This window comes from Ursus americanus, chromosome 23, assembly GCF_024610735.1.
Source record: "Ursus americanus isolate L20-20 chromosome 23, mUrsAme1.1.p, whole genome shotgun sequence".
Taxonomy (NCBI): domain Eukaryota; kingdom Metazoa; phylum Chordata; class Mammalia; order Carnivora; family Ursidae; genus Ursus; species Ursus americanus.
Window position 1 is genome coordinate 2,893,715 of NC_142149.1, and position 23,349 is coordinate 2,917,063.

At 58.3% G+C, this 23,349-nt stretch overlaps 1 protein-coding gene across 2 annotated transcripts in view; it reads left to right on the forward strand.

Annotated features, from left to right (window-relative positions):
* RBFOX3 (RNA binding fox-1 homolog 3) overlaps positions 1 to 23,349 on the forward strand; it is a 405,567-nt gene that overhangs the window by 80,786 nt on the left and 301,432 nt on the right. For both annotated transcript variants that reach the window (XM_045814230.2, XM_045814231.2), the window contains exon 2: positions 18,374 to 18,519. The gene's annotated coding sequence lies outside the window, so the exon portion shown is untranslated. The remainder of the gene's footprint in view (positions 1 to 18,373; positions 18,520 to 23,349) is intronic.

A 23,349-nucleotide genomic window follows, 5' to 3' on the forward strand; every position in this document is an offset into this window, starting at 1 on the left:
ACGCGGCGGTTCCTAGCATGTTCCCATGATTCGTGATTGAGTGGCCACAGGGAGCCAAGTGACAATGGAGAGTCCGTGCCTTCTCCACATCTTCAGAAGGGTCCTACAGTACAGCCAGGCAGGAAGCTGGCACCGTGGGTCCCTCCCACTGCGACCCTCCTCCCGCAGCTCCCTCCTGTTCCCGCTCTGGTCAGGTGGAGCACAGCTTCCACGCAGAGACACTGTGGTCAGCCACCAAGGGTCTGCCGGAACTTAGTGTCATTCCCTCGTTCCTTGCCTCAGTTTCTTTCTTCCTCAGACACCTGCTTCATGCATAGCCTGGGAATGTTAGAACGTCTGCCATATGCGTTCATGAGTGTGGTGGGGATGAGAGTGGGGGAGGGGGACTCAGTCTCTCAGGAGCCCTGTGACCCGGCAGCCAGGGTCGGGCTGGTGTGCACGCAGACAGTAAGGGCAAGGGGACATGCGGGGCGTGGGCAGGATCTTCGGCAGACCCTCAGATGCAGTGACGATGACCTGATGGCTGGTGGCTGATGATGACGCAGACACTCGGGTGGTGCCTGCGTGTCCTCCCCCGCCGACTGCCCCTCTGGGACACCTTTGGGATGGCTCTCGCCATGTAGAAAGGGACCTCTGTCTGCCTTCGTCTCCCATGCCTGGGCTGCGGCTGCTTCACCTTGCTGGGGCTTGGCCTGTTCTTTTGGCATGTCCCCAAGAACTGTCTCGTGTGGCACATGGCCCGCCTCGAAACCAGGGAACGAATGCATCCAGTCCAACGAACGGAATCAGCCTAAGCCTGTCCCCACAGGGTGTGCACGCTGACATATGCTGTGGGTGTCTATCTGTGGCTGGCGGCGTGGCCCGAATCCCTAGAGCCTGCGAGCGTGACTCTCCGTGGCAGGGACACACGGTGCCGGTGTGGCTAAGGGAGGGATCTGGAGGTGGGGAGAGCATCCTCGCTGTTCAGGCGGCCTGAGATACAATCACGAGTGTCCTCCTGAGAGGAGGCAGGGGTAGATGTGATGCAGATAGACCAGGAGGCTGCGTGATGGCAGGGGCAGGGCTGGGGGGCAGTGGCCGTGAGCCCAAGAGCGCCGGGGCCGCCTGAAACGGGAGGAGGAGGGCAGCGTGGACTCTTCCCTGGAGCCTCCAGTGGATGCGAGTGTGGCCCCCCACACCTCGATTTCAGGCCCTGTGAAGCTCCTGGCCTCCCTCGTCCTGAGCCCCCCGGTCTGTGCTTGTGTGTGGCGGCCGCTCGCGCGGCGTCCTAGCGGAGTGCGCCTCGCCAGATGCAGGAATCCTCTCCGGTGGCCGCTCTCCGACTATGAATGAGTCTGTTACGGATGGTTTCCCCCGTTTCCCCTCTGCATGTTTTGAACGGGACCATGTCATGCTGTAAAAGCTTAAGTGACCCGGCAGTTAACACGTGCAGGCAGCCCCTGGTGGCGTGGCCACAGGTGAGGTCCAGGGCTGGGGGGCCTCCTGCAGGCCCCAGTCCTAGGAGCTCTGCCGGTGGAGGGTACTCAGGAGCTCCAGGTGAGGGGCCTGGCCAACCACTCACCTTTCCTGTTTCCTCAGCTGAAGCCAGGAAGGTGGGTAGGCAGTGAGGGGGGCCTGCTGGATCCCACCTCTGGATGAAGGGTTTTGTGTCTCTCTCCCACTCTGGGAGCTCCCTGCTGAGCCCTGTACACCTGCTGCGTCCCCTAAGGCGAGCACCTTCCTTCCAAGGTCCCCCATTCTGGTGGCTGGCTGTGAAGGAGTCTGTGGGAGCCAGGCAGAGGACGTCCTTCCTGCTGGTCTGCTCCCAGGATCGGACATCCCTGCTCCCTCTCCCCTGATTTTCCTGTGGATCCCTGCAAACACAGTGGGTCCCACATCTCCTCGGTCACAGGGCTGCAGGACGTGGAGGAAACTTGGAGTGGCACCGTCTGATGTGGCTGCCACGGCCCCACCAGGCTGCTGGGGCTGGAGATGTGGAGGGTTTAGGCTGCGAAGTGCTGCATGTGCACGGGACCCCGCAGACGGAGTGCAGGACAAAGAATGTCAAATCTCTCATTGGTCACATTTGTATGGGTTATGTATTGAAATGATCGTGTTTTAAATATATTGTGTTAAATTTAAGAATCCTAAAAATCACTTCCGTTTGTTCACTTTATGTTTTTAAAAACTATGGTTATTAGGGACTGTAGAATTATACGTGAGGCTCGCATTGCTGTTCCCGCTGGGCCACGCAGCTCAGAGGTCGGCAGGCGCTCGCCCTGGCCTGTGCCTTACAGGCAAAGGGGGACTGGTCTGTTTGCTCTCTCTTGGGAGGGTCTGTCCTGTCCTTTCCTCCCTCCCTCCCTCCCTCCCTCCCTCCCTCCCTCCCTCCCTCCCTCCCTTCCTTCCTTCCTTCCTTCCTTCCTTTTCTTCAAGATTTTATTTGTTTATTTGACAGAAACAGCCAGCGAGAGAGGGAACACAAGCAGGGGGAGAGGGAGAGGAAGAAGCGGCTCCCAGTGGAGCAGGGAGCGCGATGCAGGGCTCAATCCCAGCACCCTGGGGATCACGCCCTGGGCTGAAGACAGACGCTTAACGCCTGAGCCACCCAGGCACCCCTGGGAGGGACTTTCAAAGGAGTCTCTCTGAAATGCCAGGAGAGGTTGGCCGGGGTGGTGGCGGCCATGTCTCTTCTCTCAAAAGCCTGTCTGGACCCAAGTGGACGGGGAGCTGGGGAGACTGGCCTCCCCTCTCAGCCTGTGTTCCGTGCATAGGAGCAGAAATCCATGCTTTTCAGGCACAAGTCAGTCGTGGTGGAGGCAAGGAACAGAATCGTATTCTTTTCTAGTCTAGAGGCAAGATTTGAGCTCTTCGGGTAGCAGAGACCCCTGCCCCCCGCCCAAACAGGTGCTGACTTGGGGGGTGGAAGTGTGAGATAAAATGTGCATAAAAGATGACTTTCTTATTGGGGTCACAGGTGAATCACTATAACATCACCTGGCATTTTTATAACAGTTGAACACTGTGGTAAGATGCATATAACTGAAAATTTACTTCCTTAACCGTGTGTAAGCTCACGGTTCAGTGGCACCCGGTGTCCCACACGGTTGTGCCGCCACCACTGTCTAGCTCCAGAACTTCTTCGTCTTCCCCGAGCAAAGCTCTGTCCCCCTGAGACACCGGCTTCCCCCCCGCCCGGCACCCACCGGGTCCTTCTTTCTGTCTGGGAGTGTTTGAGTCCTCCAGGTGCCTCGTGTAAGTGGAACCCTGCAGCGTCTGTCCTTCGTGTCCGCTGATTTCACTGAGCGTCACGTCCTCCAGACCCGTCCAGCATTGCAGCAGGGCCAGAATGTAGTTCGATGTTTTCAGAGCCCCTTCGTGTGGCTGATCTCGCGCTCTGGTCCCATGTCCTATGGACAGGCCTGTTAGCCCCATTTTGCTGAGGGAGGGCACTGAGGCTCATCGTCGGGGCTCACTGGGACCCAGCTAGTGGGCACGCGGCCTGTGAATGGGGCCGTGACTCTGGTTCTCCGACCGTCCCCCTGGCTCTGCCCACCTCGCCCTCGCTGGGTGACACCGGCACCATCCACAGCTTTGCCAACACGACCCACCCACTGTTCTAATCATGACCGGTCAGTAGAAAATAAAATCAGCTGTGGGAGAAGATATTCTCGTGTTAAGTATCTCCCCGTCTCCGTCTCCCCCTCCCTTGAGATGAGGCAGAGCGGTTTCTAGCACAACTGCAAGGGACGGGACGGGTCAGTTTATAAATACTGTATAACCTGAGATGATGGGGCCCATTTGAAGCCTGTTGACAGAGAGGCTTTGAAGGATGGGTTCCAGGCGGGGTGCGTGCGCGCGCGCGGAATACTAATCAATAATGTATAAGGAGAAGGGCATGTTATGCAAATTCAAGGTATAGGCATTGTGTCTGCCACGGTTAAATGCTGGGAAGCCACCAAGGGAGGGGCTGAGCTGCGGGGGATCTGCAGCCCCTCAGCTCCTACTGGTCCAGACTTGTGGCTGTCCATGATGCCCGGGAGCTGGCATGGCAGGGAACTCGGGAACAAGAATAGTCTTTCGCTGGGGGCTCTGGTTTCCAGAAGCTGTTGGACATTTCTGTTCCTCGGCAGCTGGGAGGGTTCCGCAGGCAGGAAGAACGCTTCGGATGCCTAGTCTGTGGCCAGAGGCTTCTAGAGTCAGCACGGGGAAGAGCCCGGGACCTACCACCAGCCGGGGGGGGGGGGGTGCGTGGTAGTGGCCCGAGCCCGCCCATGTAACTGGTTAATCTGTCCGTAGGCCAGTGGACTTTGCTTAACCAACCTCATTACTCTTGTGCATTTAGCAGCTTGGAGGAAGATAATACCTTTCAGGTTTGACCCAATTTTAGTTTTTGTTGTCATAACCGTGGCAAATCCACCTTTGAGCCCCTCGGCAGCGGGCTGAAGGGGAAGCGATTTATGGCAAGCGTGTGCTTGGAGCCCCTAACGCGCTCGCAGCAGAGAGCTGTGGCCCCCTCTGCCAGTCCTGATCTCTACTTAGCAACATTTTCCACGACAATTTTCATCCTTCCCAACCTCTGAGAGCCTGTGCCCTGGAGATCCTGAAAGCTGCATTACCTTGACCTAAAAAGTAGATGGATAGACAGGGACCGGCGGAGAGGCAGATCCCTCGCCCTGGCGTCTGCACTGTCGGGCCACGGACAGCCTTGCTGCACTTCCCTCTCTGGGAATGACAGTCATCCTTCTCCTACTCTGTGAGCTGTGATGTCACTTCCTGTTTCCAGTGAGGAAGCAGGGGCTGTGGGCAGGGGATTGAGGCTTCCCGTGGTCTGCCTGCAGAAGTCTCTCCTCTGACTTGTAGGGGAAGCAGAGCTAGAAGTCACATGATGCCTCTTGGTACAGAGATAGGAGAAGGGGGATGGGGAGACTGAAGGGGGGAAAGGTGTATCAGTCAGCTATTGCCTCATAACAAACCACCTCAAAATCAGTAGCTTACAACACCAGTCATTTCTTTTTATTTTTCACAAGCCCGTGGGTCAGTTGGGGGCCAGCAGATGGACTCAGTGGCTGTGCTCCAGGCTGGGTTGAATGGGGCAGACCTGCTCCATGTGCCTTTAACCCCATCCTGGGACCTGGAGCCCAACCGTGGCAATGGCAGAGGCATAAGAGGATGAGTGGAAACATGATTGGTGAGGAGGCCTGTCTGAATCTGATGATGATGACGGAGATGATGGCAGTCTTTGTATATTTAGTGCTTACCATGGACCATTCAACTAAGCGTCTGTGTATATGATCTTAATGTGTTTTTAATAGTAACCCAATAAGAAGATTGTTGTTATCCACTTCATAAGTGGGAAACTGAGGTTGGGAAAGGTTAAGTAACTTGCTCAGGGATAGTGACAGGGCATCTAGGATTTCCATCCTGGTTTATCTGACTTCCAAGCCCAGACTCAAAGACACCCCACCGTTCAGTCTTTGTAGTGCTGTCCTTTAGCCTCTCCTCCTGTTCTGGGCCTTCTCCTCCCCTCACTGGGTTTACTTTGTGGATGGATTGATGGATGCGTGGGTAGGTGGGTGGGTGGATGGCTGAATGGTTGAATGGGTTATGGGTGGATGGGTGGATGGATGGTGGATGGATGGGAGGGTGCATGAGTGGGTAGGTGGGTGGGTGGATGGCTGAATGGTTGAATGGGTTATGGGTGGATGGATTGGTAAATGGGTAGGTGGATAAGTGGGTGGATTGGTGGATCAATGGACAGATGGAGGAACAGACAAATGGATGGATGGCAGATGGACAGGTGGATGGGTAGATGAATGGCTACCATGGCTGATATGTACTCCTATTTTCACCATACCATGCTTCTCCTTGGGAGGTCTTCCTTTCATCCTGGGGCTCTACATAAGCCAAAATTCATCTGCTGGGTAGTGAGAGTGCCAAATGACCTCAGAAGGAAAATCATGTCCCAGGAAGGCAGATGTCATGGCCAGGGTCATTCAGGGAGGGAAGACTGGAGGCCACAGCAGGGTACGAGTTGGCCTCGGCTTGTATAGAAATGCCTCCTCTCTGCCAGTCCTTGGTCTGTGTTTCACTCTCAGAAGATAGGGCAGGAGGTGGGCAGAAGGGCCTCTTGCTGAGGAAGCAAATTAAGAGAGAGAAAGCCAGTGGTGATGGCCCTTGCTGCCTGCTTCCCCATCCGGCTTCTCTCCCTCTGCTCTTGTCTGTTCCTCAGTGTCTACGGCTGCCCCCCACCGTTGGTCTTCTGAGCCCTCCTGTACACTGGCTTCCCCATCTGCTGCTCCCAGGGAGGCCCGTCCGAGACCTGGTTGCCGCCGGAGGGAAGGGCAGGCCTCTACAGTTCTGGAGCAGCCTCTCTTGACCCGGGGCGGACTCAGGCAGATTCCGGGTGTTTGCTTGGTGGCTGATGTGATAGCCGTGGTGCCCCAGAGGGGTTGGGGAACAGCTGTGGGCATGCCCCCCCTGTGCTGTTCAAGACTACTAACCCCATGTGCGGCATGATCCTTCCCGTCTGATCCTAACTGGAAGAGGCCATAGATTCTAGTCCTTGCTGCATGAGTGCAGGGTGGCCAGCGCGGGGGTCCTGGATGAGGACACGTTCCTGTATCGTCACGTTTCCTCCCTTTCTCTTCTTATTGCAAGAGAGCTGACAAGCGAAGGTCCAGACCTAGGCTTTGGGTGGCAGGCTGATGGCTGTGGCCTTCCTGCCTCTGCTGGTAGAAGCCGCCTGGGGCCGGTGTCTCAGCCTGCGTGTGGGACACATGCAGTATCATTACCCTGATTATTGCGTCTTCCCAGACGTATTGATTGGGCTTCTGTCGCTGACTGTGGCCAACTGAAGGGCTCTGCAGCCCGTCAGAGCCTTAGGGACTGAGAGAGTAGCTTTGACTCACGGTGTATCATCAGTCCACGAGGTGATTTTCTTTTTAATTGAAAAATTGGGAGTCATTTACATATTGTGAAATGTATATGTCTTAGTATAGTTGAAGGAGTTTTGACAACTGTATGCACCTGAATAACCATCACCTAAATTGGGATATGGAACATTCCCACATCTCCGGAAGGTTCCTTGTTCTGGCAGGGGGTGCTAAAGTCCCCGAGCCGGATGCTGTGGTGCAGGCCGGTGGACAGAGCCTGACGCTCCAGCCTTACCAGGACTCTCGTGGTGCCCTCGTGGTGCTCTCATGCAGGCCCATGAGAACCAGCTCTGTTGAGCTCACAGACTGGTGGGGAGGGGGCAGCCAAGGGACAGCCAGCCAGGAGAGGGGTCCTGGCAAGACCTGGCAAGAGAGAAAGGGCTGGCAAGGTCATCAGCTCACTCCCCTGCCTCCATGCAGGACGCACTCGGGTCACCCAGGAAGATGTCCTGTGCTAGGTGGCAGGCACTGTCCTCGAGAGTGCCCAGCCCCGTGCGGGGCACATCAGCATGGAGTGTTCACGTGATAGTGCCGTCGAACCCCCAAGACCACACGTGGGAAGCTCGGAGGTGGGCATCCCTGGGCTCCGGGTTGCCAAGAAAAGGTACATGCGACACCTTGTTCTGGGCAGGGGTTTAACGCCATGTCCTGTCAAGAAGCCCTTCTGGGCGCTGTTTCTGTTGCATTCTCTTCTCGTTTGCCTGCTGTGCTCAGGGCAGGTGGGGACAGCCGAGCACTGGTGCCACACCAGCACCAGGGCAGCCTTCTGCTGGCTAGAATTCTCCTAGTGCAGGGCCCTCAGGGGAATTCTCTCAAAATGACCGTTCAGTGCAGATGCTGTTAGAGCAGCTGGCGGACTGTATTTTTAAACATGTTGCTGATGGAAGTTATTCTGTGCTTGGGCTGGAGCCGTGTGCCCCGTGCCCAGGGAGGGACGGGCGGCCCTTGAAGGGAACTTTTAAAACACCTGCCTGGGGGCGGGAAGGGGGGCGCCTGGGTGGCTCAGTTGGTGAAGCATCTGACTCTTGGTTTCAACGCGGGTCGTGAAATCGAGCCCCGTGTTGGGCTCGCTGCGGGGTGTGGAGTCTGCTTAGGGCTCTCTTTCCCTCTGCCTCTGCTCCTCCTCCCTGCACAGTCTCTCTTAAATAGCTAAACAACCTGCCCGGAAACACAGTCGGGGTGTGGGCAACCCCCTAGACCTGAGTGTGTAGCCTGGGGGCCAGTTCTGAGACCCTGGGTCCGAAAGGGGTCTGTTCCTGCAGCACAGAGCCCAGGAGTGAATCCCCACCGGGCCCCCTGGCCATCAGGACCCGGAGGCGACAAGGCCCACTCCGAAACCCCAGCGCCCCTCCCACCGCCAGCCCCGAGGGCCCCCAGGTCCCATGTTCTCCAGGAGGACATCCTGGAGTCTCTATCCCGCCCTCCCCATTTCTGTCCACTGCCTAAAAGTTAGAATCCTATTAAGGTTGCGGTTCCCTACATTTGTGACGTAAAGCCAGTCAGTTCAGCATCGAAATCCTATTACCAAACGCCGTGTTCCCCGTGTGCAGACACCTGGTGGCTGGGAGATAAGTGGAAATGAGCTCCTGATTGTGGCCGCTGTACTATCTGCCCAGCCCAGGCTGCTCAGGGAGCCCAGCCCCTCCCCCGCCCTGCGCCCGCCCCCCCCTTCGCTACCCCTCCCCCACCCCCACTCTCTGGGTAGCTTCACAAGGCCTCCCTGTGCCAGCGGAGAAAGCCAGCTAGTAAGTGCCTATCCTCAACCCCCACCTTGACCCTGGGGTGACTTCCTCTCCCCAGCCCTGCCCAGGAGGGTGTCTATGAGCTGGGGGTCCCTGGCCTGCATGGATACCACAGAGGGTGGAAGAAAGGGGGTGGAGTGTGCGGAGGAGGGGCTTAGCCCCTGTAATGGGCTGGGGGCTGTGCTAAGGCCCAGGGAAGTGAGCATGGGGATTACCTGTGGGGACCGTGCTACCCCAAGCTCTGTGGACAGAGCGCCACGGCTGAGTGCCAGCTCCAGGCCCCCTCCCTGTGCTCTCCTGTCCCTCTGGTGAAGGTCACTGACCTCCAGCTTTGTGATCCCTCGCGGGTTCCAGACCCTGCCCTAGGACTGTCTTTGTGAGTGTCCACTGGCCACCTGCTCTCCCCTGCAGGCAGGATGGGGCTGACTCTTCAGTTGGCCTTGCAGGGCCTTCACGCCTGGGCCACCTTCTCTCCTGCCACCTGCCCTCACCTGGCCAGGCACTGGGGCTGAGCGCTGTACTGGTCCTTCCTTCTGAAAGCTGGTCACACCCTAGCCCACTCCCACCCTTCCTGTGCCCGCGGCACTCTGGGTAGCCCTCTGCAGCAGACAATGGAGTGTACTCTAATTATCTGTTTAAATTGTGGCAGTGCACACCCATGCTCCTGCCCAGGCCTGAGTACGTCGCGGGTGAGGAGCAGAAAGGGGCCTGTCACCGCCTGTGTGGTGGAGTGGCCCCCTCATGGGTGAGCCCTGGGCGTCTCAGGTAGGGGCACAAGGTGGGGGACAGTCAGCCTCTAGGCCTCACCCTTTAGACCATCTGGCTGCCTGCTTCCCCACCAGACTCTGAACTAATGAGGGCCACGTGGGATGCACCCTCGGTCCCCCCACCTAGCACAGAGCGTGACACAGCCTCCCTAGGGGACTTGAGAGGGGTGGAAGAGCCTGTCTGGGTCACCCTCGGGGTCTTCTCTCTTTCCTCACCTCTCACCTGTCCTGGCTGTGCTTTCCTTCATATCCATGGGGGCCTGCTCCCAGAGAGACATGGGGCGTGGAGGGGGACGTGGAGGGGGACGTGGAGGGGACGTGGAGGGGGCAGTGTGTCCGCCAGGCAGCCCGGCCCGCCAGGTGAGACTCAGGGTGTTGGGGGACGTGGAGGGGGACGTGGAGGGGGACGTGGAGGGGACGTGGAGGGGGCAGTGTGTCCGCCAGGCAGCCCGGCCCGTCAGGTGACACTCAGGGTGTTGGGGGACGTGGAGGGGACGTGGAGGGGGACAAGGAGGGGACGTGGAGGAGGACGTGGAGGGGGGACAAGGAGGGGACGTGGAGGGGGACGTGGAGGGGGACAAGGAGGGGACGTGGAGGGGACGTGGAGGGGGCAGTGTGCCCGCCAGGCAGCCCGGCCCGCCAGGTGACACTCAGGGTGTTGGGGGACGTGGAGGGGACGTGGAGGGGGCAGTGTGTCCGCCAGGCAGCCCGGCCCGCCAGGTGACACTCAGGGTGTTGGGGGACGTGGAGGGGACGTGGAGGGGGACGTGTGTCCGCCAGGCAGCCCGGCCCGCCAGGTGACACTCAGGGTGTTGCTCTGTCCGTTCATTTACTCGTCCACCCAGCAAATGGCTGCGAACCTCGTCTGTGTCGGGCGCTGGGTGACAGCGGTGAACAAAACAGACACCCCCAGCCCTCCAAGACCATGGCTGAGTAAAGAAACAAATTAAAGTGTAATTACAATTTGCAACAAGCGCCACAAAGGAAAAGAACAGGGACCCAAGAGATGAGATGGGAGGGGGTCTCACAAGGAAGCAGCAAGCAAGAAGGTCCCCCTTGGGGGGCAGGGGACCCCTGGGTCCCATAGAAATCTGAAACATATGACACCCTCCTGCTGGACATAATAGAGATTGGTGTTTTTGTGGTGTCTTGCAGCCTTCCTCTTTCTCTGCGGGCTCCCTTCCTCTGCACAGGCTTCTCTCCTACCCCCGCCGCGTTGCAGGGTATCCTGGGTGTGCCTGTCATCACCCGTCCCTCGCACCCACGCCATCTTCTCACTGGGTCTTCCTCTCCATGTCCTTGGCTAAAGCCACCGTTTACATCTCTCCTTGTTATAATCCCCGTATTAGGTATCTCTTGGTCTAATGGTTACACCAAACCTTAGCGGCTTCAAACAACAGACATTTCTTAGCCCAGACTTTCTTGGGCTCAGGAGGCTGAGAGTCTAAGCAGCTGAGGTGTTTAGCTCAGGGGCCTTCATGGGGTTGCAGTCAGCATGCCGGCTGTCGGGGGGCCAGTTCCTCCTACATGGACCTCTCCATATGGCCGCTTGAGAGTTTCCGTGACCTGGCGGTCATCTTCCGCCAGTATGAGAGCAGGTGACATCGTTTGTGACCTGATCTCAGAACTGAGATGCCATCACTGCTGCTGCGATCCCGGGGTGGCACAGCCCGGCCCTGGCATGAGGTGGGAGGGGACCGCGCCAGGGGGCAGGAGGTCAGGATCGTGGCGGCAGTCCTGGAGGCAGGCGCCACAATCCCCAAAGCCGACAAGACTGTCTCGCAAGCTCTAGATCCTGGCGGCCAACCACCTGCCAAATACCCCCACCCCCAGATGTCCCAGGGGGCTCTTCCAACACAACATGTCCAAGTCTGAACCCAGCCCCACAAGCCTCAGGAAACCTTATTAGGGAGCTGTTAACATGTACCAGGGTGTCAAGGATACCATGGGGAGTGCACGTAACCCTCTCACAAAGCCCATCATCCACCCAGCGGAAGCCCCCCGAGTCCTGCCCGCCGTCCTGACTGGTCTCCATCCGCCTCGCGGGAGTCTCGGTGTCTCATGTGACAGCCAGCGGCTGCCTCCAGACAGATTCCTGCCTCGGTGTTTACCCACTCCCGCCCAGGCCTCACAGGCACCAGGGCCAGCTTCCTGAGACAAATCTGCATGGTTTCCTGCTTGAAATTCTTCCGGTGGCTGTTGGAAGTCCTCGCATGGTGTTGAAGGTGTTCCAGGATCTGATGCCTGGCTTGCGCAGCCGGCCTCGCCTTCCCGTGCGTCCAGTCCCAGACCTGGAAGACGCGTCTCTTCTCTGCCCCTCTCGTGCGCTCCATGCCTGTCGGCTCGCCCGCTCTGCTGCCGAGCCGTTAGGGCTCCTCCGGGAAGCGAGCCCACCTCTCGGGATGAGCGAGCGGCCTCTCTCTGCCGAGGGTCCCACACACTGGCACCTCGTCTGTGCCTTCAGCCACTCCCACGTGTCTGCTGAGCCCCTGTTCCGTGCCAGGCACTGTTGTCGATGCACCGCACACAACTGAGGTCCGTTCCGTGGCGCTTGACGCCTCGCGCGAGCCCCTATCCCTCCTCTGCTGGGATTTCTGGTTTGCTTGTTGTCCCTCCCTGTGCACTGCCAGCCCCTTGGGGACAGGCCCGTGTGGTGTTCTCATCTGTGTCCCCAGTCTCTAGCGTAGGAGGAACCGGATGGACTCTCGGTGCTGGGATGGTGCTTTCGGGAAGGGCCAGCTCGCGGGAACAGCTGGCCTGAAGTTCCCTGAGTGCCTGGAGCGGGGATCTCAGTCTGGCTCATTGATTCCTGGACTCAGGAAGCCAGGCCAGTGGGGTGAGGGAAGCATGGAAGGTGTGCAGGAGAGCCTGGGAACGCTTTGGATCGTGCCCCGGGCAGCCCCTTCTCACCAAGAGATTGTGTGTAACCCAGCCACAGCTGGCTGGAGTTCTCTCACATTTGGGGAACACTTCTGGTTTGGGGCCTAGAGTCCCAGGGGCCCCCACTCTAAGCCTGGCTGTCACTAGGGTCACACAGCCCCCAGCCTCTCTGTCAGAAACTGCTTTCCCCAACCTTGGGGAAAATTGCTTCCCAAATTACACCCCTCCATTTCCCAAGCTTTAAACACAGCGCAGAGGACACATAAATTGCACAAGGGCCTTCTCACTCCCGTTGGATGCGTTGAACAATGTAACATCCCAACAATACCTAAAGGTACACTGTATTATTAAAACTCACTGGTGTTAAAAAAGGAAGCAGCAGCAGCTCAGCTACGCTACAGTCGTCACCGACTCCCACTGGATGCCAGAATATAATAAAACCCAAATTATTATTATTATTATTTTTTTGCCAGAGACAGGATTCATAAGACATGAGTGGAGTCAGGAACGAAGCTGGTTTCTGGTTTAAAAATGGAAGGAGGAGACTCATTTATTCAGAATGTTCTGTATTCCCTATCGTCTTCACTACCGGAATGAAGCGCCCGTGTTCTTCTCCTGGCTGAAGAGGTGGCCCGTTGTGCTTTCTTCGTGTGCTTTGTCAGGCTCGGGGTTTGGTTTTTGGCTTGTGTTGGGGGGCAGCAGTCTGAGAGGCGTCAGGGAGGGGAGGAATGAGGCAGGCGAGCGCCATCACCCCACTGGGCCGGAGGTGGGGGGTCCGGGGACAGAAGCCGGGAGAAGGGGCAGGAGCGCAAGGGGAGGGGAGTGCTTCAGAGGGAAATGAGGACAGGAAGCGATGCCTGCCAGCCCGCAGAGTGCGGGGTCTGCGGCGGGCGAGGCTCCGTGACCCACCGGACGGCGTGCTCCGTAGGAAAAGCGGCTGCGCTTGGTTTGGACGTGTCGGTGGTTTTTTAAAAAATCCTTGCTATTACTTTGAATTTGCTGCTTTACCACAGTACAAGTGACGGGCAGCTTTGCCTGAGTTAAGGTGTGCGACATAAGGACTCATACGTACATACTGGGAAGAGGCCGCTGCGGTGAGCTGGGGTGACATCCGTCCCCTTACACGTTCACACGCGTTTTCCTGGGATGACAAGTTTTGCGATCTGCTCCCTTGCCCGCTTTCACATCCACAGCACAGCGTCACTCAGCACGGTGGCCGTGCTGTCGGAACTCAAACTCACCCCCTGACCGTGGATACCCCATTCCCCGCCCCGCCGCCGCCTCTGGGAGCCCCCAACCTGCTTTCTGTTCCTCTGGATTTCCTTCACTTCCTGCCGGGCAGAGCTGGCTGGGGGAGAGGTTCCTTCCCGCAATGAAAGAAACCAGCAAAGGTGTAGTTCGGGGAGAAAGGCCCCATTCTGAGGTGGGCGAGCTGAGCCCCCTGGGATTTGCAGACGCCACTTCCTGAGTCCCTCTGGGACATCGAAGGGGAATGTAGGCAGATGAGGAATGGCTCCGAGTTCAAGTCCTGAGCTTGCAGGGCCGCACCTGCCCAGATGGGGCCCGTGTGCCCGCCGCAGGCTGAGGGAGGGGGCGCAGCATGAGGGATGACGGCTGAGGGTCTCTGCTTCTCTGTGTTGCCTCAGCTCGAATCCTATACGTAAAGCCACTTCGTCAGGTGACCCCGGCTGGGAAGGACTGTTGCTGTCCCCAGCCTGCCCTGTGTCCCCAAGTCCGGGGCTGCCTTTCTCTTTGGAGACATGGAAAACCGGGATGCTTTGCTGCTGGGGCCCCTCTCTGCCTGGGAAGCTGTGAGTGTGCGTCTCTGGGGGCTCTGCTGTTCACGTGCAGAATGTGACGGGGCTCCACCTCACCCCACACCTCGGCACCGGAGACCCTGCCACCCAAAGACCCCAGTGAATGACGGTGACGTCCACTTGCTGGTTTTCAGGTCGGTGAGGAAACGTCCCTCACCTGCGCACCGCTCGCTGGATGTGGCTCCTTCCTTTCCTTGTTCATTTAACGGATGCTGGCTGGGCACCTGCCGAGCACGGTGCTGAGAAAGACCAACCTGGGGCTGCCCTCACAGGACTAGCTCCGTTCTATTTTGATGATGATACTGGTGGTGGTGATGATGACGACGATGATTTGGCCAGGTTCTCCCCCTCCCGCGGCCCCCTCCCCCCTTCCCTCCATCTCCCAGCCCTGTGGTGGGCAGAGGACAGGGGTCCTCAGAGAGGAATGGAAGGGCTGACTGCCCAGTCCCTCTCAGGGCTGGAGTTTGAGGGTGGCCAGAGGACCTTCCCACCCACAGGTCTGTTCTGGCAGGAACTTCTGCTGGGGCTGGTGCCTGTTTGTGTTGTGTTGGCTTATTTTTTGCAAAAGACACTTTTTAGAAGTCCCAGTGTTTATTTTTCCATCTTTTCTCCCTAATGGCAAGAATCCCAACAGGAGGCTTTTGGGGGCCAGGGCACCGAAGGCAGCCCCAGCTGTCTGCCCCCTTGGGAGCACAGCTGGGAGCTGGGCTGGCTCTGTAGCCACCATGGGCCCCAGAGACTTTTAATTGGAGGCTGATACAGGGGGAGGCGTGGGAATGTGCTGGAGAGACCTTTCCTGAGACTGACCCTCCCAGCCTGCTCCCTGGCCTTGCCCTTGGTAGGACCACGCCTGGTACTTTCCAGCGTCAGGCCCTTCTCTGGGGTCATGTCCTTCTGGGGCCCCCACCACTTATGCCCAGCTTTCCTGGAAAACTGAAGCTTCTGTCCACCCCCAAATTATTTTGAGGGCTCCCCCGTCTAAAGTGAGGTGGTTGGATTCTGAAGAAGCAGGTCGAGGGGGTAGGGAACCCTTGTGTCCACTGGCTCTGGGGTTCTGCAGCGTGCCCCCCACCCCCAGCAGCAGGAGGCACAAGGACATGGACACGGTCTGCAGTTGGAGGCTCCCTGCCTGCTGCTGGCGCCAGGCTATGTGCTGGCAGAGGCTGGGACCGCGGGCGCCCACCGCTGTGCTTGGCACGTGGTGGGGCACAGTGAACATGGTTCTCAGGAGGGGGAGACGCAGCTCCCTCCCCTGCTGGATTTGGTACGGCAGACCCTGGCCTTGACCCTGGGCCTCAGCTGGACAGGCCTGGCTGCCTTGTGCTGTGAGCCCCACGGGCCTTCTGCTCTCCTTTTCTTTTCTTTTTTTGTTTTTTTTCTTTTTGTAAAGATTTTATTTATTTATTTATTTGTTTATTTATTTATTTATTTATTTGTCAGAGAGAGAGAGAGAGAGAGAGTGTGCGAGTGCGTGCACAAGCAGGGGAGCGGCAGGCAGAGGGAGAAGCAGGCTCCCCTCCAAGGAAGGACCCCTATGCGGGACTCGATCCCAGGACGCTGAGATCATGACCTGAGCCGCAGGCAGACACTTCACCGACTGAGCCCCCCAGGCACCCCTTTTCTTTTCCCTTTTCCCGGAGCCAGCCTTGGGGCCTTGAGAGATTTCATGGCTACTTGCTCGCTTGGCCTTTTGCCTCTTACCTTTGTTCTGTGAAGAAGGAGGTGGGAATGGCCCCTCCTGCTGGCAGCTGATGAGTCCTGTGTCCTGCAGTCCCAGGGCAATGGCCCCCGGGTCTGCACTGTGGGCGGCAGGTGGTGTTGCCTCCTGCAGAGAAGGGGAGACTGTGCAGTTTCAATCAGGGACAAGCTGTGAAATGATCTTTCATTTAAGGAGACAAAGGACAACAGGTCAGTGGTGAGGCTGGCTCTTGCCCTGGCCGCCCGAGGCCTGGTCAGGGCAGGGCTGCTCACCCCAGTCCGGTCCCAGTGACCACGGCCCGTGCTCCCCTGTCTGAGAGCTGCCGGCTGTGCACCGACCAGCAAAGTGAAATACCCTCTGCTTCCTGGGCCACGCGGTTCCTGAGGGAGGTGTGCAGAGTCGGGGCACTGGGCACAGAGCTCAGCACGCGAGTGGTGGGGGGGCCGGTGGGGGGATGTGAAGACATCACGCTGGACAAGGTGGCCCGGATTTCAGAAATTGTGTGTAACCATCAGTGTGCTGGGGACAGAAGAGTCTGGGGACACTCTGGATTCCTGTACGGCCCCTCTCCCCTGCCTGTCTTTGCTCCCTGTCCCTTGTTACCTGTCCTTCTTGGGTTTAGGTCCCAGGGGCGCTGTCCGCCTGTCCATCTTGCTCCTGTTCCATGGGTCTGGTGCGGAATGAGTTCCGACCCTTGCCTTTCTGCCGGCTGCTGAGGGTCAGGCTCCGGTTCTGAGAAGCCTGCCTTCTCTGCCCACCTGCTTGGTCACCACCTGGGGCCGTCTCTACCTGGGCTCCCCTTCCTGTACCGGGGCCCTACTCCAGCCACCTCTCCCACTGCCTAATTTAGCACCGACCTAGGAGAACAGATCACACACTTGCTTTTCCGTTGACAAGTGGCCTCCTGGAGCTCAGGGCTGTTTTCTGTTCTCCTCGATGCCCAGCTCCTGGTGCTGTGCGTGGATGGCGTGGATGGTCACTGGAAAGGTGCGTGGGGCCCGGGCGTTTCTCTGTGGATGGCGGTGCTCTATGGGGTTGGCCCTGCCATTTGGGATGTGGGTGGTTCTCCTTTAAGTAACTGGATTTTAGGAAAAGAAACAAACTGGTAGTCTTTTGTTTCCTTTTTTAAGGCTCTGTTGTGGGATTTCTGGGGACGCACCAGAGGGCGCCTTTCCATGGCGGCGGGCTGGGGAGACCACTCCCCAGCCAACCTGACTCAGGACCCTGCCCCAGAGCTGGTCTCTGTGGGCTGAGGCGAGAGGATGTCCTGAACGGTTTTTGTGTCTTATCTGCCTGTTGGCACGGTACGGGGCTGGAGGGAATGAAGCAAAGAAAGGACTTCCAAGGCCTGGGTGCCCTCCCCCGCCCCCCGCCCCACCTCCTCCAGACAGCAGTGAACCAGCCCTTTGAGCTTCCTGGGAATTCTGAGTCCAGAGTGTGCTAAAGGGCACTCTTCTACAGAAGCCTGTTGTGTGCATAGGGGAGAAGAAAAGGGGGTCATTCGTTCCTTCATTCCTTCACTTCTTCACCTGTCAAACACTGAGTGAGCTCCGACTGTGTGCCGGGCACGGTGTAGGCACCGGGGATCAGTACTGAGTAAAAGAGACCCAAGTGCTTGCCCTCAGGGCGCTTGCGATCCAGGGGGAATGCATTGTATAGTAGCAGATGTGATCAGTCCTGGGGGATTCACGGGGCAGAGGAGGAGGGAATGCCAAGGGGGCGGCCGCCATGTTGGATAGGGTGTTCTGCTTGGGGTTGGCTACTGGAAAGGTGCCATATATCAGAGTCCCAGGGAGCGAGGGGCAAGCCATGCAGTTATGTAGGGAAGAGGGTCCCAAGCAACAAAGGTACAAAGGTGTGGTGCAGGGGGAGGCACGCTTGTTTGTGGGGGGGACAGCCTGGAGGCCCGAGGCCTGCAGGGGGTGGGGGTTCTGCCTAGGGACCTCTGGGCAGAAGAAGGTTTACCAGGAAGCTGTGAACCCACAGCCCAAGCAAGACCCTGCAGCTTATTTTTGCCCTCATCATCTTAGACAGCCCCCCAAATCATGTAAGCGTTGGGGTCCTCAAACCTGGTGTCACCTGGCTTGCAGGGCACTGTAGCAAGTCTGGGTGTTTTCTCCCGGTGACAAAGGACAGCGTTGGAGGGCTATGTCAGGAGAGTGACATCACCCAAGAATCTTTTAAAAAAGAGAGGGACCAGAGAGTTTCGGGAATGGTAGCAGTGAGGCGGTCCTGGACTCTGCACTGGGTGAGGCAGAAAGTGAAGGGGGGTGCGACCAGATCAGATGGGGCCAGCACGGGGGAGGGGGTCAAAGAAGAGTTGGGGGGGCACCATGGTGGGAGGGCTGAGCACGCAGCAGGGAGCGGCCACTTGCCATTTGGCGATAGGGTCCTAATGCTTTGTTTCTAGGCAAGTTCCTCTCCGTCCCCTGAGGTGTGATCCCTCGTGGCCACAGCCCCTCTTCTCTAGGGTGCTCACACCGTGTTTGCTTTATAGCAAGAAGAAAATGTTCGCCTCAAGGCATTTACATTTTTTACTTTTCTTTTCTTTCAGGTTGAGAATCTGTCTCTGAGAACCTGAAGCTTTTCCTGCTGATTCTCACTATTTTCCCAGCAAACTTCCGCCGGAGAAAGTTCCAGAAAGAACCCTGTGGGAGGCCTCCCTGCTACAGCGAAGCAGACCTCACCCACCACTACCAGGTAAGGCTGCCACCGGCCAGAACAGTCCTGGGAGTCTGTATTTGTGGCCGAAGAACGTTCTGCTGGCACGAGGGAATGGCCTGGTGAGGACGTTCTGCTTGCTGTGGTGTGCGGATCACCGTGTTTTGGGGGGCTCTGGGGTGGGCTGGAGAGCATTGGCAGATCCCCAGGAATGTGATGGCTTGAATTCGTAAGGCGTGCCTGCCGTCTGTGACCCGAAATCCATCCGCCTGGCTGTAGAGGTATTATCTCGGGAAGGAAGGTGGATGGGGAGTGGTGTCCACTGTCTGGGGTTAGCATGAGATCCCACAGAGGCTGACGGATCTGCCCTCCGCCTGCGCTCTCTCCGTGCAGCACCGCCCGCGAGCGGCTCTCATGCCTCCGCCGGGCTGCAGAGGGCACCACACGATCGCTCCACTTCAGCTGTGGCAGGAGTGACCCAGGGTTAGCGGGTTAGTGGTAGAGCCCTGCAGGCTTGGGGCCCGTCCCCCAGCCGGCCGTCCCTCTTCAGACGCCAGCCACAAGTCTCGGGGGCCACTCGTGCTTCTGATGTACCAGCTACAAGTCCCATGACCTTCCGTTTTGATAATTTGCGAGAATAACTCTCAGAACTTAAGAGCCATACCGATGGCTACGTTTTCCTAACGAAGGACACACGGGATGATGTCTGCCCTCCCCCTGTAGGGTTAGCACAGGTCACGTTCCCAGCACATCCACGTGTTTACCCGTCGCAAAGCTCCCTGAGCTTTGGGTGTCCAGGGTTTTACTGGAGTCCTAGTATGTCACCGGCCACAAGACTGGACCCTGTCTTCCGCTCCTCTGTCCCCTGAGGGGGAAGGGAAAGCTCGGGTCTCCAGTCGGTGCCTGTCTGAGGACCCTGAGCCACCCAGTTAGTGGGACGTCAGGTGTGGGGAGAACAGGTGACGCTCCCATCCCTTGGGAATTCCCGAGGCCAGGGACAAAACCCAGACTGGGTCTGGATCACATCACCAGGAAGCTCAGTGCCACCCTGCTCCCTGTGGAGACACTGCCCCAAACTGGAGGGTCGGGCTCAGCCAACGCAGGGCGGGATCGCCGCGAACCCCGCGCCCTGCCGTCCGCCTGTGTGCGGACCCTCTCCTGGGCGGAGCACACGATGCCAACGAGAGTCGTGGGCACGGAGCCGAGCGCACAGGCTGGTCTCGCTAGTACTCCTTGAAAGGTGCCTGCTTCCGAGCACACGGAATCAGATTCTCTACCGGGTATCAGGGCATCTGCGGGCGTGTGCTGCCCATCCCCTCTCCATGGTGGAGGTGCGCTCTCCTCTCTGCCTCGGGGCGCTGGGGGCCCTCTTCTTGCCGTTGATGCACACTGCCTGGTCTGCATGCTGTCACTCGGCCGTCCTCGAGCACCCCGATGTGCAGATCTGGTGGTGCCGGCCCGAGACGCGGGGAGCATAAAGCCAGGCCCTTGCCGTTTACGTTCTCGTGGGACGAGCACACCTGTAGAGTAACGTGGAATGCTGAGGCTCTGAACAGAGGTGGTTGGAGGTGATTGAGGGTGGTGGAGTCTGCTGTTTCCCCAGGACAGCCCCGGGCCGATGGGAACGAGGGTGGGAACCATCCCACAGGCCCGGGGAGAGCAGTTCAGGCAGGGGGCCCAGCGAATGCAAAGGTCCCGAGGCATGTTGGAGAAGTAGCAAAAAAGGCTGGTCTGCCAGAGTCGAGCAGGGGAGCAGGATAGAAGGTATAGGGCCTAAGTCAGAAGCTTTTAGGCCAGAAATAAGGATTTGGGATTTTGTCTTAAAGATGGTAGGAGCCACAGAAGGTGGCTGAGCCAGGGATGGAATCACCAGATTGGAGTTCATGCAAATGACCTTGCCTTCTGTGTGGGGAATGGACAGGGAGGGAAGTCAGAGCAGAAGCAGGACGCCTGGAGGAGGTGTGGCTGTGTCGTGGAGCCAAGGTGAGAGTGGTGGGTCTGAGGACCTGTTTGAGATGAGAATTTTAAACCACCACCCTTCTACACTGAAATGACTCTGTCACCCCATCACTGAACCTTTGGGGACCCCTTAGAGAGCCTGCAGAGGAAGCTCACACTCCCCCAGGCTGTCCTGGGACAGAGGGGCCAGGCCGTGCACTGGTTCGGAAGGTCTCAATCCCATGGGACCTTCTGACCCCTTCAGCTCTGGGGGTCCCCACAGTGCTTACTGTGAAACCACCCATAGTGGGCACATGGCTTGGGGCTGACCTCAGTGCTGGCCAAGCCCCCCTGGGGTCACGCGCCATCCCCTAAATCTCAGGATCCTGGTTCCAAGCACGTGCATACGGTGCTGCCCCTGGAGGAAGGGCAGCAGAGTGCCGATGTCCTATGGGCAGGTGACCCCTTGGAAGAAGACGCTTTTCCCTGAAGGAGATTGCAGGGTCTAGCCTCAGGGAAAAAGCTCATTTCTTGGGGTTGTCGAAGCCAAAAGCACCAGACGGGCCGGTCCCTGATGGCAGTTCTGAGGGATTCGGGGTTCAGGGGGGCTCACGCAAGCTGCTGTTGACCTGGAGCTGCTCCACTCTTTCCAGCCCCTTGTTGATCTGAAGGCAGGCTTTGAAATGGTGAAATGGGCAGTGAGCATTTGCGTCTCTGTCCTCCTGGGGTGGGGGGTGGGGGGCAAGTCAGGGGGAGAGAAGGCACCAGGGGAAGACTCTGGTGTCCCAGTCACGCTGAGCAGTTTGAAGCCTGCAGATGAAGCTGGGCTGTATTTTCATCCACTTCAGGCAGGTGGTGGGTCTGGGATGGGGGAGGCCAGGCACACTGAGCAGTGGTTGGGGGTGTGCCAGCCCCTGAGCCCTGCAAACAACCCTCCCACCAGGCAGCATGGCCCACCTGGGGTCCCTGCTGTTTTCGAGGGGACCCACACAGGGGCTCCAGAGGGAGCCAAACCCACCGCCGGGTGCCCCAGTGCTTCGGGCTCTGATGTCTGGAGAGAAAGTCAGGGAGAGGAGCAGACTGCCATCCCTCCCCCTCCGGAGGCCCCCCTCCCCGGGATCCCCCCCCCCCACCAAGGAGCATGCCTTGGCCTCTGCTGGTAGGCGGAGGGCAAGAGGAGAGCTGGCTGGGGATGGGGGTCTGGGGGAAGCCGGGGAGAGAGAGGGGCTGTGAGGAGCCCCTGCACACCTTCCGTGGGGGTAGCAAGTCGCCTTTGAGGTGCGTCCTCAGAGCGCGTCGGGGTCAGTGGCGGGCAGGGTCAGGGCAGGCAAGAAGCTGTTGGAGCTTCTGCTCCAGCGAGTGGGGCTGTTCCATCCCCCTGGGCATGCGGGACCATTCAGGACCCCTGCAGAATCGTTCTTGCTGGGGGCCCGGGGAGCTTACCTCCTCTGCCTTGGAAAGGGTCCCATAAATTAGATCCCATCTTAAGCCTTATCCTTTAAATATGGATTCAATTTGGATTTTACTGTAAATTCTGAGTCCCTATTAAAAACTTGGATGGAAATTAATCTGCTACAAAATGAGATTTGTCCCTTACGGCGGTCGTGGAGGCCTGGGGGAGATCAGTGCTTCGGGGCGCTGGGGAGGGAACCCGCTTGCCAGCAACCTGGAAAAACTCAGGGTGCATGTCTTGGCCCTTCCATCCCGGCCCTCCCCTTACCCTCCTCCCCCTCGCCATTCTCACCCAGCCATATGAATCCTCCCAAACCAGGGCATCACCACGCCGTGCGTCAGGGCCACTCTGATGAAGCAGATGGTACCACCCTTCTCCAGATGTTCCTGGGGTGGGGGGCCACCTGTGTTCTGGAGCTGAGCGATATACAAGGTCTTCTGCCCTGACCTCCAGCCCCTCCGAGGGTGCTCCTGAAGCCTGCAGGGGAGAAGGTCTGGCCAGAGTTCACACTTCCTGCTCAAGGAGACTGGCTTCAGGCCTCAAGTCCCTTTTAAACATGGCCGTGTACGGGGACATGCGTGGGCCCGAAATCAGGGCTACCGTGCTCTGGTGTTCGGGCAGAGGGTGAGCGTGTCATAACTGTGAAGCCGGCACACGTCAGGTGTTGCCCCCTTCAACATGAGAACCCATCTGTCTACCCCAGCCCCCCCTCAGGGACGGATCCCTGAGCTGCCACATGCGACTTCCCATAAATCATCCCGGAAAGAGCGCGTTTCCTGCGCCATCCATCACGCCCCGTCTCTTGTCTGCTTGTTTTTAAAAGCTGTTAAACTGGAATCCATCACATGGCATCCTCGGGGGGCCAAGCCGAAGCAAAGGCTGCCCGCGTCAGCAATATTAATGCACACAGAGCTTTCTGGAGCATTGAGGTAAATGTCTCCCCGTGGTGGGGAGAGGGGAGCTCGGCTTTACCTAGTTACACCAGAAGCTCATGGGATGCTTTACTGACACTTGCAGCTTCATACGTCCCCTGCCACTCGTGAGGGAGTCCGGGCTGCTGCTGGTGGAGCCGCGGCCTGCTGGTGCCTCTGCCTTCTCACAGGGCCATCTCATTTCTCCTGTACCCGAGAGTCTCGCTTGAAGACTCTAGCTTGAGCCAGTCTTTGGAAACGTGGATCCTTCTAGGAACATCCGTGGTTCCTCTTTTCTTGCTAAATGTTTTTTGAAAAGGAGGATTCGGGGAGGGTGTTGAGATGGGCTTTAACCCTTGCTCCTGAGCACTTGCTGCTGGAACAGTTTCTGGGGATGTGCCCCTGAGGCAGGGAGAGGAGGAGGACCCGGAGCCCTCCCCTACTGCCTGCTCCCTCCATCCCCTGCCCTTCCTCCGGGGGTACAAGGACGGCCTGGAACCTCCCTGGCAAATCCTTAGCACCCGCCGAATTGACCAGCGTGGCTTTGCCTCCAGGAGCCCTTCTGTC